Source organism: Bombina bombina, chromosome 4, assembly GCF_027579735.1.
Source record: "Bombina bombina isolate aBomBom1 chromosome 4, aBomBom1.pri, whole genome shotgun sequence".
Classification (NCBI taxonomy): domain Eukaryota; kingdom Metazoa; phylum Chordata; class Amphibia; order Anura; family Bombinatoridae; genus Bombina; species Bombina bombina.
Window position 1 is genome coordinate 236601351 of NC_069502.1, and position 16693 is coordinate 236618043.

General features: G+C 42.0%; 1 long non-coding RNA gene across 1 annotated transcript; it reads left to right on the forward strand.

The window, feature by feature from the left end:
• The first annotated feature begins 239 nt into the window (after positions 1-239).
• Positions 240-15240, forward strand: LOC128655323 (uncharacterized). The gene is made up of 2 exons (XR_008401759.1): positions 240-530; positions 14935-15240. It is a non-coding gene; the product is annotated as an uncharacterized LOC128655323 (long non-coding RNA).
• Positions 15241-16693: the final 1453 nt, after the last annotated feature.

Genomic DNA, 16693 nt, shown 5'->3' on the forward strand with positions numbered 1-16693 from the left:
TCTGTGTTCCCTATATAGTACCCTCCCTCCTTCTGTCATTAGTTTAGCCTAAACACCCAATTCAACAGGTCATTAACGTTTGTTTTTAATTAAAGTGTATTGTTTCTTTAAATAGGAGTAACAGTGGCAGCAACAACATAGCAGTGAACAAGTGTGCTGAAGACACACGAAACATGTCTGCTGTGCTGCACTGTTACCCCTTTTTGCCAGTGTATGCTTTTGCTTAGAGCTACGGCTCTGCTTGTTTTTAAGTGTTCAGAATAAAGCCTTTTTACTTTTTACTTTTTTGTACTGTCCCCTTTTTTGTTTATTGGGATTGAGTAGGTTTAAAGCCCTGTAGCCGCCAAAAACCTTTTGCATTTCTTTACCTCTATTGCGCCCCGGACAGAGACGTGTCGGCTGGGCTCCCTACTTCCGGATTCAACACACCAGACTGCACGGAGGAGCGGAACGGACGCCATACACAGACACTCTGAAGACACGCTGAAGCGACGCTGCTCAGTGAAAGGACCGCAGACCCCGCAGGAACGGTAAGCGCCACACTAGTGAAATCCTCTACCTTTTATATAATAGTATATATATATATATATATATATATATATATACTGTATATATATATATATATATATATATATATATATACATATCGCAAAAAGGAAGGCACTCACCGCTGGTTCAAAGGTTACCGTGAGTACTAGGCCATGCTATAAAGACTATATATATATACATACATATATAAGTATCAATATATATTTTACAAACAATACATCATATATACTATATATATATATATATATACAGTATATAAATATATATTTAAAAAAAACTAGAACATTTTCTTCTGTGTGAAGAACATTGGAATGTAAAATATTCATAACTACCTTTGGGTTAGCGCAGTTGGTCTAATGCGTGTCGGATTAGCGAGTGAGAGCTAAGTATTCGTTTTTTCTTCTGTTATGTGTGATCAGTCCACGGGTCATCATTACTTCTGGGATATAACTCCTCCCCAACAGGAAATGCAAGAGGATTCACCCAGCAGAGCTGCATATAGCTCCTCCCCTCTACGTCAGTCCCAGTCATTCTCTTGCACCCAACGACTAGATAGGATGTGTGAGAGGACTATGGTGATTATACTTAGTTTTTATGACTTCAATCAAAAGTTTGTTATTTTACAATAGCACCGGAGCGTGTTATTACTTCTCTGGCAGAGTTTGAGGAAGAATCTACCAGAGTTTTTTACTATGATTTTAACCGGAGTAGTTAAGATCATATTGCTGTTCTCGGCCATCTGAGGGAGGTAAAAGCTTCAGATCAGGGGACAGCGGGCAGATGAATCTGCATTGAGGTATGTAGCAGTTTTTATTTTCTGAATGGAATTGATGAGAAAATCCTGCCATACCGTTATAATGACATGTATGTATACACTTCAGTATTCTGGGGATGGTATTTCACCGGAACTACTCTGTTAAAAGTCACTAATCCTTTTAATAAGTATTTATCATGTTAAACGTTTTTGCTGGAATGTAGAATCGTTTACATTTCTGAGGTACTGAGTGAATAAATATTTGGGCATTATTTTCCACTTGGCAGTTGTTTGCTTTTAATTGTGACAGTTTCGTTTCTCTTCACTGCTGTGTGTGAGGGGGAGGGGCCGTTTTTGGCGCTCTTTGCTACGCATCAAAAATTTCCAGTCAGCTACTCTTATATTTCCTGCATGATCCGGTTCATCTCTGACAGATCTCAGGGGTCTTCAAACTTCTTTGGAGGGAGGTAGATTCTCTCAGCAGAGCTGTGAGAATTTTATATTGACTGTGAATAAAAACGTTGCTCTGTAATTTTTTATGTCAAATTTAATTATTGTTATTTTACTAATGGGAACAAACCTTTACTAAAAGTTGTGTTGTTTTAAAGTTTGATGCTATAACTGTTTTTCAGTTCATTATTTCAACTGTCATTTAATCGTTTAGTACCTCTTTGAGGCACAGTACGTTTTTGCTAAAAAAGATTATAACCAAGTTGCAAGTTTATTGCTAGTGTGTTAAACATGTCTGACTCAGAGGAAGATATCTGTGTCATTTGTTCCAATGCCAAGGTGGAGCCCAATAGAAATTTATGTACTAACTGTATTGATGCTACTTTAAATAAAAGTCAATCTGTACAATTTGAACAAATTTCACCAAACAGCGAGGGGAGAGTTATGCCGACTAACTCGCCTCGCGCGGCAGTACCTGCATCTCCCGCCCGGGAGGTGCGTGATATTATGGCGCCTAGTACATCTGGGCGGCCATTACAGATAACATTACAAGATATGGCTACTGTTATGACTGAAGTTTTGTCTAAATTACCAGAACTAAGAGGCAAGCGTGATCACTCTGGGGTGAGAACAGAGTGCGCTGACAATACTAGGGCCATGTCTGATACTGCGTCACAGCTTGCAGAGCATGAGGACGGAGAGCTTCATTCTGTGGGTGACGGTTCTGATCCAAACAGATTGGATTCAGATATTTCAAATTTTAAATTTAAATTGGAGAACCTCCGTGTATTACTAGGGGAGGTTTTAGCAGCTCTCAATGATTGTAACACCGTTGCAATACCAGAGAAATTGTGTAGGTTGGATAAATACTTTGCGGTACCGGCGAGTACTGACGTTTTTCCTATACCTAAGAGACTAACTGAAATTGTTACTAAGGAGTGGGATAGACCCGGTGTGCCGTTCTCACCCCCTCCAATATTTAGAAAGATGTTTCCAATAGACGCCACCACTCGGGACTTATGGCAAACGGTCCCTAAGGTGGAGGGAGCAGTTTCTACTTTAGCTAAGCGTACCACTATCCCGGTGGAGGATAGCTGTGCTTTTTCAGATCCAATGGATAAAAAATTAGAGGGTTACCTTAAGAAAATGTTTGTTCAACAAGGTTTTATATTGCAACCCCTTGCATGTATCGCGCCGATTACGGCTGCGGCAGCATTTTGGATTGAGTCTCTGGAAGAGAACCTTAGTTCATCTACGCTAGACGACATTACGGACAGGCTTAGAGTCCTTAAACTAGCTAATTCATTCATTTCGGAGGCCGTAGTACATTTAACCAAACTTACGGCTAAGAACTCAGGATTCGCCATCCAGGCACGTAGGGCGCTGTGGCTAAAATCCTGGTCAGCTGATGTTACTTCTAAGTCCAAATTACTTAATATACCTTTCAAGGGGCAGTCTTTATTTGGGCCCGGTTTGAAAGAAATTATCGCTGACATTACAGGAGGTAAGGGCCACGCCCTACCTCAAGACAAAGCCAAAGCTAAGGCTAGACAGTCTAATTTTCGTCCCTTTCGGAATTTCAAAACAGGAGCAGCATCAACCTCCACTGCACCAAAACAGGAGGGAGCTGTTGCTCGTTACAGGCAAGGCTGGAAACCTAACCAGTCCTGGAACAAGGGCAAGCAGGCCAGGAAACCTGCTGCTGCCCCAAAGACAGCATGAACCGAGAGCCCTCGATCCGGGACCGGATCTAGTGGGGGGCAGACTTTCTCTCTTCGCCCAGGCCTGGGCAAGAGATGTTCAGGATCCCTGGGCGCTAGAGATCATATCTCAGGGATACCTTCTAGACTTCAAATTATCTCCCCCAAGAGGGAGATTTCATCTGTCAAGGTTGTCAACAAACCAGATAAAGAAAGAAGCGTTTCTAAGCTGTGTACAAGATCTGTTATTAATGGGAGTGATCCATCCGGTTCCGCGGTCGGAACAAGGACAAGGGTTCTACTCAAACCTGTTTGTGGTTCCCAAAAAAGAGGGAACTTTCAGGCCAATCTTAGATTTAAAGATTCTAAACAAATTCCTAAGAGTTCCATCGTTCAAAATGGAAACTATTCGGACAATCTTACCCATGATCCAAAAGGGTCAGTACATGACCACAGTGGATTTAAAAGATGCTTACCTTCACATACCGATTCACAAAGATCATCACCGGTATCTAAGGTTTGCCTTCTTAGACAGGCACTACCAGTTTGTAGCTCTTCCATTCGGATTGGCTACGGCTCCAAGAATCTTCACAAAGGTTCTGGGTGCCCTTCTGGCGGTACTAAGACCGCGAGGGATTTCGGTAGCTCCGTATCTAGACGACATTCTAATACAAGCTTCAAGCTTTCAAACTGCCAAGTCTCATACAGAGTTAGTTCTGGCATTTCTAAGGTCGCATGGATAGAAAGTGAACGAAAAGAAGAGTTCTCTTTTTCCTCTCACAAGAGTTCCATTCTTGGGGACTCTTATAGATTCTGTAGAAATGAAGATTTACCTGACAGAAGACAGGTTAACAAAGCTTCTAAATGCATGCCGTGTCCTTCATTCCATTCAACACCCGTCAGTAGCTCAATGCATGGAGGTGATCGGCTTAATGGTAGCGGCAATGGACATAGTACCTTTTGCACGCCTACACCTCAGACCGCTGCAATTGTGCATGCTAAGTCAGTGGAATGGGGATTACTCAGATTTGTCCCCTACTCTGAATCTGAATCAAGAGACCAGAAATTCTCTTCTATGGTGGCTTTATCGGCCACACCTGTCCAGGGGGATGCCATTCAGCAGGCCAGACTGGACAATTGTAACAACAGACGCCAGCCTACTAGGTTGGGGCGCTGTCTGGAATTCTCTGAAGGCTCAGGGACTATGGAATCAGGAGGAGAGTCTCCTTCCAATAAACATTCTGGAATTGAGAGCAGTTCTCAATGCCCTTCTGGCTTGGCCCCAATTAACAACTCGGGGGTTCATCAGGTTTCAGTCGGACAACATCACGACTGTAGCTTACATCAACCATCAGGGAGGGACAAGAAGCTCCCTAGCAATGATGGAAGTATCAAAGATAATTCGCTGGGCAGAGTCTCACTCTTGCCACCTGTCAGCAATCCACATCCCGGGAGTGGAGAACTGGGAGGCGGATTTTTTGAGTCGCCAGACTTTTCATCCGGGGGAGTGGGAACTTCATCCGGAGGTCTTTGCCCAAATACTTCGACGTTGGGGCAAACCAGAGATAGATCTCATGGCGTCTCGCCAGAACGCCAAACTTCCTCACTACGGGTCCAGATCCAGGGATCCGGGAGCGGTTCTGATAGATGCTTTGACAGCACCTTGGAACTTCGGGATGGCTTATGTGTTTCCACCCTTCCCGCTGCTTCCTCGATTGATTGCCAAAATCAAACAGGAGAGAGCATCAGTGATTCTAATAGCGCCTGCATGGCCACGCAGGACTTGGTATGCAGATCTAGTGGACATGTCATCCTGTCCGCCTTGGTCTCTACCTCTAAGACAGGACCTTCTGATACAGGGTCCATTCAAACATCAAAATCTAACTTCTCTGAAGCTGACTGCTTGGAAATTGAACGCTTGATTTTATCAAAACGTGGTTTTTCTGAGTCGGTTATTGATACCCTGATACAGGCTAGGAAGCCTGTTACCAGAAAGATTTACCATAAAATATGGCGTAAATACCTATACTGGTGCGAATCCAAACGTTTCTCCTGGAGTAAGGTTAGGATCCCTAGGATATTGTCCTTTCTACAAGAAGGTTTAGAAAAGGGTTTATCAGCTAGTTCATTAAAGGGACAGATTTCAGCTCTGTCCATCTTGTTACACAGGCGTCTGTCAGAAAATCCAGACGTCCAGGCCTTTTGTCAGGCTTTAGCTAGGATCAAGCCTGTGTTTAAAGCTGTTGCTCCGCCATGGAGTTTAAACTTAGTTCTTAACGTTTTACAGGGTGTTCCGTTTGAACCCCTTCATTCCATTGATATAAAATTGTTATCTTGGAAAGTTCTGTTTTTAATGGCTATTTCCTCGGCTCGAAGAGTCTCTGAGTTATCAGCCTTACATTGTGATTCTCCTTATCTGATTTTTCACTCAGACAAGGTAGTTCTGCGTACTAAACCTGGGTTCTTACCTAAGGTAGTCACTAACAGGAATATCAATCAAGAGATTGTTGTTCCATCCTTGTGTCCAAATCCTTCTTCAAAGAAGGAACGTCTTCTACACAATCTGGATGTAGTTCGTGCCCTCAAGTTCTACTTGCAGGCAACTAAAGATTTTCGCCAAACTTCTTCCCTGTTTGTCGTTTATTCTGGACAGAGGAGAGGTCAAAAAGCTTCTGCTACCTCTCTCTCTTTTTGGCTTCGTAGCATAATACGTTTAGCCTATGAGACTGCTGGACAGCAGCCTCCTGAAAGAATTACAGCTCACTCCACTAGAGCTGTGGCTTCCACTTGGGCCTTTAAGAATGAGGCCTCTGTTGAACAGATTTGCAAGGCTGCAACTTGGTCTTCGCTTCATACTTTTTCCAAATTTTACAAATTTGATACTTTTGCTTCTTCGGAGGCTATTTTTGGGAGAAAGGTTCTTCAGGCAGTGGTTCCTTCTGTATAATGAGCCTGCCTATCCCTCCCGTCATCCGTGTACTTTTGCTTTGGTATTGGTATCCCAGAAGTAATGATGACCCGTGGACTGATCACACATAACAGAAGAAAACATAATTTATGCTTACCTGATAAATTCCTTTCTTCTGTTGTGTGATCAGTCCACGGCCCGCCCTGTTTTAAGGCAGGTAAATATCTTTTAAATTATACTCCAGTCACCACTTCACCCTTGGTTACTCCTTTCTCGTTGATTCTTGGTCGAATGACTGGGACTGACGTAGAGGGGAGGAGCTATATGCAGCTCTGCTGGGTGAATCCTCTTGCATTTCCTGTTGGGGAGGAGTTATATCCCAGAAGTAATGATGACCCGTGGACTGATCACACAACAGAAGAAAGGAATTTATCAGGTAAGCATAAATTATGTTTTTCCAGTTTGTGATCTTCATTGAAGTCTATGGGGAGAAGAAGCTAGCGCGGTCATAAGTGGTAAAGTTAGCGTGTGACAGCTTTCACTCGCGTGCAAACATTTTACTTTCAACTTATAATGCACGCGTTAACCTGTGAGCGTTTAAAGTTTACTCCTGGATGCGTTTGTGCGCAAGTGAAAGCTATAAATAGCACACCACTTGTAATCTGGCCCATTGTAGGTAAACTATGTTTTTCTAAAATGCTTTTATTTAACTATGTAAAAATTTCATTTTTTAGAAATTGGTAGAAACCCCTCTTTAAAGCATTCAGCTGAAAGTGGGTTAGATTACGAGTGGAGGAGTATATCACGAGATTTGGCGCTCATCAGGCTCGTATTATGAGCTGAAAGTTAATGCATAGCGATTTTTGCTAGAATAATTACCACAACCTCAGAGCTCAGGTTAACTGATTTGTGAAACTAAAAAGTTGCACAAAATACATAAAAAATATATTACAAAGTACAGTTACACTCATAATAGCACTAGCTAATACAAATGATTATAAATAAATATTGCACACAAAAGTTATAAAGGAGATCTCAGGAAGGCAAAGGGCTTTAACATTGAGATACATACATATATATGTCTAAAGATGGATATGTATTTATATGTGTATATAAGTATTTACAGACATATTTACTTGTATAAACACATAAATGTATATGTACACATACAGTTCTAATCAAAATAAGTCAACCCTCACTGGAAATCAGGTTTATTGTCAAAATGTACAGACTTTCAGCAAAAGCAATTGAAATAGCTCAACACAACAAATGCTTCAAGGGGTTTCCCCAAATTCAATTGAAACTGCAGCTTTTAATGAATTCTGCAGTCTCAAAATTATTCAACCCCTTCATGGGAAGCATCTTTAGTATTTCCCAGAGCATCACAGAGCCAACCACCATGCTTCACTGTTTATTTCAGCGTATGCTTCTTTCTTCTTCCTCCAGACATTCCGCTGATCCATCGGACCAAAAAGTTCCAGTTTTGTTTCATTGCTCTGCAGAACAGAATCCCAAAACCTCTGTTGCTTATTTATATGATTTTAAGCATATTGGAGCTGACTTTTCTTGTGCTTTTGGGTCAGTAGTGGTGTATGTCTTGGAGTTCTGGCATGGAAACCTTCTGTGTTTAGTATGCGCCTTACAGTGCAAACTGAAACCTCATTGCCTGTTGCTGCAGGTCTTTTGCAGTCACCCAAGATTTTTTCTCAACCTGCCTTCTCAGAAATCTGGTTACTGCTGTTTATAGCTTCATTTTTCTGCCCCGTCCAGGTAGTGTAACTACTATACCTTTAATTTTTAACTTGCGAACTATGCTTCCAACAGTGTCTCTAGTAACATTCAGTGCCTTCGCTATCTTTTTGTATCCTGTTCCTTTTTTGTGAAGGGCGATGATCTCTTCTCTTAACTTTTTGGACCATTCTTTTGACTTAGCCATATTTCTAACCTGCAGTCAAATGTGACACTCAACAAACCCCTATCCAGTTCAGGTATTTCATGTGTTGTAGCTAGGGTTTCCACCTTGGCCATGTTTTCCTGGACAGCTATGAGTTACACATGCTACAGGGTGGAACATGAATAGTGCTGTTTAGGGTCACTATTTGTGTGCTGTCCAGAGGAGCAATGCATGTTCCCCTCTGCACACCCTGCAACATGTGTAACTCATAAGTGGCCAGGAAAACATGGCTGTGGTGGCAACCCTAGTTGTAGCTCAAGCACACCTGGTGCAACTAATGAAGCCCTTGATTAGTTGCATCAGGTGTGCTTGAGACAACGCCTGTTTTGCATATTTGTGCTGTTGTGAGGGATTCTATTCAGGGGGTCGAATAATTTTGAGACTGCAGAATTCATTAAAAGTTGCATTTTCAGTTGAATTTGTCAAAACCACTTAAAACATTTATTATGTTGAGCTATTTAAATTGCTTTTGTTTGATTTGTTCATTGCAAACAGCTGAAAGTCTGTAAATGTTGACAATAAACCTGATTTGCAATGGGGGTTGAATAATTTTGATTACAACTGTATATAAACATACTGTATATAGAAGTGTATTGGAGCCCTTTGCCGTTAAGAAGATGAAAACATGTAAAAACATAATTATGCAATATTCATATTTAATTCCGATGTTCTGCACATAGCAGAATATGTTCTATGTATTTATAAATAGATATTCCTATATATATCTGTATTTATCTATACTTATATATAATCATCTATATATATATATATACTAGTCCTAAAGCCAGGGCTGGCTCAAGACATTGTGCTGCCTGGGTCCGAGATCAAAATGACGCCCCCCACCCCCACACACACTTCTACCTATCTAACTCCATCCATAACACTGCAATTAAATTTGAATGCCATTTTAATTAAAACTTGAATGCCACAATGACTATACTATGCACACACAAACACACACACACATATATATATATATATATATATATATATAAATAATAGTTTAATGACCTTTATCTCCACATTATCATAAATACACAGCTTTGCAGTTTGACTACCTTTTATTTGATTAACTGTTCACATATACATTTTATGTACCTGCCTCCACCCAAACAGCATAACACTGTCACAGCAGAGACCAGACATCACCCTTTACTAGTCCCTGCCCTCAGGCTGCATATTCTGTCACATGCTAGCCTGGCTGTCAGACAAAATAACAGGAGAAACTTCAGACCAGCATGTCACATGATTCAGAGCAGCAGCAAACATTTCTAGTAGTGTTTGCTACTGATCTGAATCATGTGACATGCCGGTCTGAAGTTCCTCCTGTTATTTTGTTATATTCATTGATTCATGACATCAGCAAATGCAAAATCATTTTGAAAACTGGTGCTTAGGGGAAAATTTACCTACCTTCCATTCCCCAGTCTTCCTATCTCCACTGGGCTAATGGGCTTGGACCTCAGTTCCCTGCACACCCAGCCTAGAGGGGAATAAACGTGCTGCCTGCTGCTGCTTCTGCTTGCTTCCCTCCCGAGTCAGCTGCCCTGCCCCATAGAAAAGTTTAGGCAGCTGAGTGATCACACTTTGTTATTGGGCGGGACTCAGGAGGGAAGCAGCAGCACTGAGCAGAAAATCTGTATGGGAAGTGACTGTGTGTGTCGCTCCTGACCCGCTGCTGTCAGTCCCACCCACTAACCCGGAGTGACCCCACAGAGATAGTCAGATCTCATAGTGTTTCATTGACCAAGGTAGGTTAGGAGCGGCTGTGCCGCTGTCAATATTAAACGGATTCCCCAGAGAGCTGAGAAGACGGTCACAGGAGCGGCAGACAGGAGCTGCAGTCTGACTATAAATGTGATAGTCACTGACTGAAGTGCCGCCCCCTGTCAAGTGCCGCCTGGGTCCATGGGACCCTGTTGGTCCCATTGTTAAGCCGGCCCTGCCTAAAGCCCGTTCACACGGGCCATTTTTTGCAGGGTACAGCAGTCCCAACCCTTGCGCTCTCTCCCTGCCCCTTTCTTTTGCTCTCTCTCCCCCCTCTCTTTTGCGCTTTCTCTCCCCCTCTCTTTTGAGATCTCTCTCCCCCCTCTCTTTTGCGCTCTCTCTTCCCCCTCTTTTGCGCTCTCTCTCCCCCCTCTTTTGCGCTCTCTCTCTCTCCCCTCTCTTTTGAGCTCTCTCCCCCCCTCTCTTTTGCGCTCTCTCTCCCCCTCTCTTTTGCGCTCTCTCTCTACCCCTCTCTTTTGCGCTCTCTCTCTCCCCCCCTCTTTTGCGCTCTCACTATCCCCCCTCTTTTGCGCTCTCTCTATCCCACCCTCTTTTGCGCACTCTCTCTCCCCCCTCTTTTGCGCTCTCTCTCTCCCCCCCTCTTTTGCGCTCTCTCCCCTCTATCTCTCTCTCTATCCCCTCTCTCTCCCCCCCTCTCTCTCTCTCTCCCCCCTCTCTCTCTCCCCCTCTCTCTCTCACCCCCTCTCTCTCTTTCTCCCCTCTCTCTCTCCCCCTCTCTCCCCCCTCTCTCTCTCTCCCTCTCTATCTCCCCCCTCTCTCTCTCACTCCCCCTCCCCTCTCTCTCTCCCTCCCCCTCCCCTCTCTCTCTCCCTCCCCTCTCTCTCTCCCTCCCCTCTCTCTCTCCCTCCCCTCTCTCTCTCCCTCCCCTCTCTCTCTCTCCCTCCCCTCTCTCTCTCCCCCTCCCCCTCTCTCTCACTCCCCCTCTCTCACTGCCCCTCCCCTCTCTCTCTCCCTCCCCCTCTCCCTCCCCCTCTCTCTCTCCCTCCCCCTCTCTCTCTCCCTCCCCCTCTCTCTCTCCCTCCCCCTCCCCTCTCTCTCTCCCTCCCCTCTCTCTCTCCCCCTCCCCCTCTCTCTCACTCCCCCTCTCTCTCACTCCCCCTCTCTCACTCCCCCTCCCCTCTCTCTCTCCCTCCCCCTCTCTCTCCCTCCCCCTCTCTCTCTCTCCCTCCCCCTCTCTCTCTCCCTCCCCCTCTCTCCCTCCCCTCTCTCTCTCCCTTCCCCCTCTCTCTCCTCCTCCCACCTCTCTCTCTCCTCCCCTCTCTCTCTCTATCTCCCTCCCCCTCTCTCTCCCCCTCTCTTTCTCTTCCCCCCCTCTCTTTTGATCTCTCTGTCCCCTTTCTTTTGCGCTCTCTCTCCCCCTCTCTTTTGCACTCTCTCTCTCCCCCCTCATTTGCGCTCTCTCTATCCCCCCCTCTTTTGCGCACTCTCTCTCCCCCCTCTTTTGCGCTCTCTCCCCTCTATCTCTCTCTCTCTCCCCTCTCTCTCTCTCTCTCTCTCTCCCCCCTCTCCCCTCTCTCTCTCCCCCTCTCCCCCCTCTCTCTCCTTTCTCTCTCTCTCCCTCTCTATCTCCACTCTCTCTCTCACTCCCCCTCCCCTCTCTCTCTCCCTCCCCCTCCCCTCTCTCTCTCCCTCCCCTCTCTCTCTCCCTCCCCTCTCACTCCCCCTCCCCTCTCTCTCTCTCTCTCTCTCTCTCTCACTCCCCCTCCCCTCTCTCTCTCCCTCCCTCTCTCTCTCCCTCCCCCTCTCTCCCTCCCCTCTCTCTCTCCCTCCCCCCTCTCTCTCTCCTCCTCCCACCTCTCTCTCTCTCTCTCTCTCTCTCTCTCCTCCCCTCTCTCTCTCTCCTCCCCTCTCTCTCTCTCCCCCTCTCTTTCTCTTCCCCCCTCTCTTTTGATCTCTCTGTCCCCTTTCTTTTGCTCTCCCTCCCCCTCTCTTTTGCTGTCTTTCCCCCTCTCTTTTGCTCCCTCTCTTGTGCTCCCTTTATCTCCCCTCTTGAACTCTCTCTCACCTTTCTTATCTTTTCCCTACCCCCTCTCTCCCCTCTTTTGAGCTTTTTTGAGCTCTCACTGCACAGCCTTTCACGGGCCACCTGGCCCCGCCTCTTCACGGCCCTCGCGCTCGGCCACGCCCCCAGCCACACTCAGCCACGCCCCCAGCCACGCTCGGTTCTGCTCGCACTTCAGAGCAGAGACTTAGGGACTCTCAAAGGCCAGGTGTGTTTGTCCTCGTGCTGTGCTGTCTACTGCGCATGACAGCTTCGGACAAACACACTTGGTCTTTTATTATATAGGATATATATATATAGTATATATAAAGTACCAAATTACCATCAGATATATATATATATATATATATATAAATATTTATGAATAAATAGAACATATTCTGTTATGTAAAGAACATTTGAATATGAAATATTCATATTTTCCTGATGGTTTAGCGCAAATGAGAATATGCGATTGTGTTTGCACGAGAGTGGGGTGTAAGGTTTTTTTTCCCATTTTTTTTCTCTTTATTGACTTCTATGGGGGAATACGTGAACAGTTTACTTTCAACTCGTAATACGAGTGCAGACCGGCAAGTTAAACATTTTTACTTCTGGAGCAAATTAGAATTTAAGCGGAAGCATTCATTTGCGCTCCACTCATAATCTAGCCCAGTATCTTTTATATCTATATTTTTGCATAACCAACACAGTTATATTAAAGTGAAAGTAAATCCTAGCATAGTACAAACGCTAGGATTTACTATTGAAACAAATAAAGGGCACTTTCATTCATGAAGTATAAGATACTTCATGTAGAAAGCTCCTTTATTTGATTCAATCGATCGCCGCTCTTAGCTCCTACAGCAGAGCACGGCTAACAAAATGTTTGGCTAAGAGGTGACGTTTTCACCTCAAAGTCAATAGCAGTGCGGTAAATCCGGCTCCCATGGGCGCCAAGCCGGATTTACCGAACGGCTATTGGCTAAGAGGTGAAAACGTCACCCCTTAGATAATTTTTTTTTTAGCCATGGGCTGCTGTAGCAGCTAAGAACGGCGATCGATTGAATCAAATAAAGGAGCTTTCTATATGAAGTATCTTATACTTCATGAATGAAAGTGCCCTTTATTTGTTTCAATAGTAAATCCTAGCGTTTGTAAAACGCTAGGATTTACTTTCACTTTAATACACTTTTTACCTCTGTAATTACTATGGGGTATATTTATTATAGTGCGAGTGGACATGATACAATTTAGAGTATCATGTACGCTGCACATTGATAAATGCAGTCTTTAGACCGCTGCTTCATAACTTCTATGAAGTTACGGAGCTTGATAAATTGCCCCATTGTATCTAATCCTCTGCAAACTGCCCCCTTATTTCAGTTCTTTTGACAGACTTGCATTTTAGCCAATCAGTGCTGACTCCTAGGTAACGTCACGTGCATGAGCACAGTGTTATCTATATGACACACATGAGCTAACACCCTCTAGTGGTGAAAAACTGTCAAAATGCATTCAGATAAGAGGAGGACTTCAAGGTCTAAGAAATTAGCATATGAACCTCCTAGGTTTAGCTTTCAACTAAGAATAGCAAGAGAACAAAGCAAAATTGGTGATAAAAGTAAATTGTTAAGTTGTTTAAAATTACATGCCCTATCTGAATCATGAAAGTTTATTTTGGAATAGACTGTCCTTTAAGTTTTAATTTAATGGATTTCAGTTTGTATAGTTGACAAGTATGCATTCTGCACATATCCATAATGTATAGATTTACATTGGGGATTTATTTATGACATCTGTATTCCCTCTTCTGTTTAATCCTCTTAGCAAGTTATAATTCCCTTAAATTCACTTGAGCTAAATATAAAAGAAATCTTACTTCAAAGTAAAATCTCCTTTTTGCTGTTAGAAAATCTACAATTCTATTGAACACATTTTACACTGACGGATGCCATGTTAATACATTATTACCGTGTTACAGAAAGGGTGACATTAATAACTGTTACTCAATTGAAAAGCATTAGTCTTATGCTTTGTGACACTTAATGCAGCTCAATGAGTACCCCTGTTACCGAAGTGATCCTGTGCTCACCACAATAAGCAGGCCGGGAAAATCAATTTAAATGACACATAACCTTTATTTCATAAGTATTACTGAATTAACAAAAATTACACCCTGCAGAAAAGCTATCTTGTACATGTTGTGCTTTCAGGTTCTGTCAAGTAGCTCAGAATGTAATATTAACCCTTATGCTGCCAGCAGTGCATTGCAGAGCAATAAAATACTGGTAGGAAGATATTTGAAATCCCACAGAGTATATAAAAAAATGTGAATACAGAAAACAACTGCCCATGATGTTGTGTAGGAAAAAAGTAAACATACATATTCAGAGACAGCTCAAAGAAAACAATAATGAGAAATCAGTTCTTTTAACATAAAACACTAACATACTAGGCCTTAAAGGGACATGACACATTTTGTAATTACAAGACTTTTCTGTGGTCTTGTAATAAATTAACATGACAGTTAAATGTGAACAGTTTCTTACATTAAACCATTGTTTGCTGCAATATTTTCAAAGGCCAATCTCCCTCCACTGGTTTTTCTTATCTGGAGCAACCTATTCAGAATTTGCATTACCTTTTTAAAAGCCTCTTATTGTTTCTTGTATTGCTGTGGATAATTAACCCCTTAATGACAGTCAACGTGCCCTGTATGTCGGCTGTTGCTTTTACTCTGAGGGGTTAAATAGTGTGGGTCTTGTAATGTTGTGAGATTCTGAAATTTTAGCAACAGGTTATCTAACTTCTCTTTAATACAAAACCTTTACATTTTCTACATTTTAGGAACAGGATCTTAAGAACTGGTGAGAGCCTGCTGAATCCCACCATTGGTCTCGCCCGACGGTGCTGGGGCCGTGATATTTCAGAATGCCTCAGGGAGTGAGGCATATAGTAAAAGTGCAGTCATGCCATTGTCTATGAGCCCCACACTATTAAAGGGCTCAAAAAATCTTAAGGGGCACAGTGCACAGGGTATGTCTGTGTCATTAACGGGTTAAGAAGTGACTGACTTGTGAAGTCTTGAGTATAAGTCTTACAGAAATGCAGAAAAAGAGGTGAAATAAATAAAGAATCTATATTGCAAAGTTATTTTACTTCCCATATTTAAATATTTTGAATTACAATCTCAAAATGTTTTATGTCACTTTAATTAGTCTCACTGATAAAGGCGTCAGCAGTGAATCACTTGTATACCCAACTTCTTGCTAACACCACTGGAAATACAGAGTTGATACATTTTACCATGGCTCTAGCGTTTACATTATTTAGGATAAAGGGCTAGATTATGAGTGGAGCGTTGTTGCGCACAAGCGATATCGTTTTATTTCGGGTTTGCGTGTGACGTAAATCATGATTTACACTTGTCGGTTTAGGGCAACTTGAGAGCTCATGTAAAGGGTAGTGGAAGAAAATATAAGTTGAACTAAACACAGTATAAATACACTCAAAAGTACAGTTACGCTCATATGAACACTATCTGATAAAAATATTTAAAAAAATATTAATAAAAAAGTTATAAGGACTTAAAGATATATGGTATAAGTTGTTTGGAAAAAAAGTGCTTTAACATATTTATGCTTACATAGACATGTCTAAATATGTGTATGTATGTATGTATATATATAGATGTGTGTACATATGTATTTGTTTTACTGTATATTTATTGTGCATATTTAATATTCTAATTATTAAAAACTATTATACTAATTCTAAATAATCCATAGAATATATCTATATTTTTTACAGTATGTATAATCATTTTTAATAATTAATATTTTTAAATATTTAATATTTCAATAACACGCATTGGAGTTAGCAATTCTTCATGTGCATTAATCCGACACCTTGTTAGACCTAAATTGTGAACCCAAATGCGTGTTACGTATATTTTACATTCCTATGTTCTTCACATAGAAAATTATGTAATTTTTTATTATTATATATCTATTTCTATATATATCTGAGACTGATAATGTTAATGTAAAATAAATATCTATACCTATATATCTATATGAATAGATACACAGGTATAAGTATATACTGATATATATAGAAATATGTATTTACAATAAAAAGTGCATTATTCTGTATGTGAAGAACATTGGAATGTAAAATATTCATAACTCCTGTCGTGTTAGCACGCAAGCTATAGGTGTTAGGTGTTTTATTCCGCGCTCCCTATTGACTTTTATGGGAAGAATATGTTAATGTAGTTGCGATATTTGGCTAGTGCTTGTCAAGTTTCGCTTGCGTGCAAACTTTTTACTTTCAACTGGTAATATGCGCACTAAATAGTGCTCCACTCAATCTAGCCCAAAGCAGTGTATTGTACTAATATAGAATGTATATGTACACTCGCCAGAAACCTGTTTTTTTAATTAGAAAAGAAAAACTGAGATAAAGTATTCTTAGATGCTGTGAATAACTGGATATAGGAAGAATATAAATCATTGATTATTATTAAATTAAATTTGAATTTGGTCCTTTCTCGTTATTGTTTGAAAACTGCTCAGGGATCATGATAGTAAAGGTAGCTATTTAT